The sequence below is a fragment of the Osmerus mordax genome, chromosome 6 (genome assembly GCF_038355195.1).
Source record: "Osmerus mordax isolate fOsmMor3 chromosome 6, fOsmMor3.pri, whole genome shotgun sequence".
NCBI classification, from domain to species: domain Eukaryota; kingdom Metazoa; phylum Chordata; class Actinopteri; order Osmeriformes; family Osmeridae; genus Osmerus; species Osmerus mordax.
In genome coordinates this window covers 4,390,284-4,392,783 of record NC_090055.1, presented here as the reverse complement: position 1 = coordinate 4,392,783, position 2,500 = coordinate 4,390,284, and the positions used below count along the sequence as shown (strand labels likewise).

The following is a 2,500-nucleotide window of genomic DNA, read 5'->3' as shown; positions in this document are numbered from 1 at the left end:
CGGGAAGGTTTTGGTCACAGAAGACATGGCTCACGCCCATATAGGTTTCCCCAGATTTCACCATTGTCTAAAAGTCTCATAGCAGAGGATGGTTTCGATCCATCGACCTCTGGGTTATGGGCCCAGCACGCTTCCGCTGCGCCACTCTGCTACTTGGCGTTTGAATTGGGAGTAAAACCCACAATACTTGACAGAGGAGGCCATTTACTCAAGTTCTCTTTCCCCACAGGTAACAGAAAGGTTTTGGTGACACGGTTCAGGCCCAGATAGCATCCACAACGGTTTAAAAGTCTCGTAGCAGAGGATGGTTTCGATCCATCGACCTCTGGGTTATGGGCCCAGCACGCTTCCGCTGCGCCACTCTGCTACACATCACCCCAGACGGGACTCGAACCCACAATCCCTGGCTTAGGAGGCCAGTGCCTTATCCATTAGGCCACTGGGGCTTGAGAGTCTGTTTTTTTCACCCGCAGAAAGCAGTTGGTCGGGAAGGTTTTGGTCACAGAAGACATGGCTCACGCCCATATAGGTTTCCCCATTGTCTAAAAGTCTCATAGCAGAGGATGGTTTCGATCCATCGACCTCTGGGTTATGGGCCCAGCACGCTTCCGCTGCGCCACCCTGCTACTTGGCGTTTGAATTGGGAGTCAAACCCACAATACTTGACAGAGGAGGCCATTTACTCAAGTTCTCTTTCCCCACAGGTAACAGAAAGGTTTTGGTGACACGGTTCAGGCCCAGATAGCATCCACAATGGTTTAAAAGTCTCGTAGCAGAGGATGGTTTCGATCCATCGACCTCTGGGTTATGGGCCCAGCACGCTTCCGCTGCGCCACTCTGCTACACATCACCCCAGACGGGACTCGAACCCACAATCCCTGGCTTAGGAGGCCAGTGCCTTATCCATTAGGCCACTGGGGCTTGAGAGTATGTTTTTTTCACCCGCAGAAAGCAGTTGGTCGGGAAGGTTTTGGTCACAGAAGACATGGCTCACGCCCATATAGGTTTCCCCAGATTTCACCATTGTCTAAAAGTCTCATAGCAGAGGATGGTTTCGATCCATCGACCTCTGGGTTATGGGCCCAGCACGCTTCCGCTGCGCCACTCTGCTACTTGGCGTTTGAATTGGGAGTCAAACCCACAATACTTGACAGAGGAGGCCATTTACTCAAGTTCTCTTTCCCCACAGGTAACAGAAAGGTTTCGGTGACACGGTTCAGGCCCAGATAGCATCCACAATGGTTTAAAAGTCTCGTAGCAGAGGATGGTTTCGATCCATCGACCTCTGGGTTATGGGCCCAGCACGCTTCCGCTGCGCCACTCTGCTACTTGGCGTTTGAAATGGGATTCAAACCCACAATACTTGACAGAGGAGGCCATTTACTCAAGTTCTCTTTCCCCACAGGTAACAGAAAGGTTTCGGTGACACGGTTCAGGCCCAGATAGCATCCACAATGGTTTAAAAGTCTCGTAGCAGAGGATGGTTTCGATCCATCGACCTCTGGGTTATGGGCCCAGCACGCTTCCGCTGCGCCACTCTGCTACACATCACCCCAGACGGGACTCGAACCCACAATCCCTGGCTTAGGAGGCCAGTGCCTTATCCATTAGGCCACTGGGGCTTGAGAGTCAGTTTTTTTCACCCGCAGAAAGCAGTTGGTCGGGAAGGTTTTGGTCACAGAAGACATGGCTCACGCCCATATAGGTTTCCCCAGATTTCACCATTGTCTAAAAGTCTCATAGCAGAGGATGGTTTCGATCCATCGACCTCTGGGTTATGGGCCCAGCACGCTTCCGCTGCGCCACTCTGCTACTTGGCGTTTGAATTGGGAGTCAAACCCACAATACTTGACAGAGGAGGCCATTTACTCAAGTTCTCTTTCCCCACAGGTAACACAAAGGTTTTGGTGACACGGTTCAGGCCCAGATAGCATCCACAACGGTTTAAAAGTCTCGTAGCAGAGGATGGTTTCGATCCATCGACCTCTGGGTTATGGGCCCAGCACGCTTCCGCTGCGCCACACTGCTACACATCACCCCAGACGGGACTCGAACTCACAATCCCTGGCTTAGGAGGCCAGTGCCTTATCCATTAGGCCACTGGGGCTTGAGAGTCTGTTTTTTTCACCCGCAGAAAGCAGTTGGTCGGGAAGGTTTTGGTCACAGAAGACATGGCTCACGCCCATATAGGTTTCCCCAGATTTCACCATTGTCTAAAAGTCTCATAGCAGAGGATGGTTTCGATCCATCGACCTCTGGGTTATGGGCCCAGCACGCTTCCGCTGCGCCACTCTGCTACTTGGCGTTTGAATTGGGAGTCAAACCCACAATACTTGACAGAGGAGGCCATTTACTCAAGTTCTCTTTCCCCACAGGTAACACAAAGGTTTTGGTGACACGGTTCAGGCCCAGATAGCATCCACAACGGTTTAAAAGTCTCGTAGCAGAGGATGGTTTCGATCCATCGACCTCTGGGTTATGGGCCCAGCACGCTTCCGCT

General features: G+C 52.0%; 5 non-coding genes across 5 annotated transcripts; all 5 read right to left on the bottom strand.

Moving 5' to 3' along the window:
* Positions 1–373: 373 nt before the first annotated feature.
* trnar-ccu (transfer RNA arginine (anticodon CCU)) lies at positions 374–446 on the bottom strand. Its single transcript has one exon. It is a non-coding gene; the product is annotated as a tRNA-Arg (tRNA).
* A 108-nt stretch (positions 447–554) lies between these two features.
* Positions 555–626, bottom strand: trnam-cau (transfer RNA methionine (anticodon CAU)). The gene has a single exon. It is a non-coding gene; the product is annotated as a tRNA-Met (tRNA).
* A 222-nt stretch (positions 627–848) lies between these two features.
* Positions 849–921, bottom strand: trnar-ccu (transfer RNA arginine (anticodon CCU)). The gene has a single exon. It is a non-coding gene; the product is annotated as a tRNA-Arg (tRNA).
* Positions 922–1,549: 628 nt separating this feature from the next.
* On the bottom strand, positions 1,550–1,622 carry trnar-ccu (transfer RNA arginine (anticodon CCU)). Its single transcript has one exon. It is a non-coding gene; the product is annotated as a tRNA-Arg (tRNA).
* Positions 1,623–2,034: 412 nt separating this feature from the next.
* Positions 2,035–2,107, bottom strand: trnar-ccu (transfer RNA arginine (anticodon CCU)). Its single transcript has one exon. It is a non-coding gene; the product is annotated as a tRNA-Arg (tRNA).
* Positions 2,108–2,500: the final 393 nt, after the last annotated feature.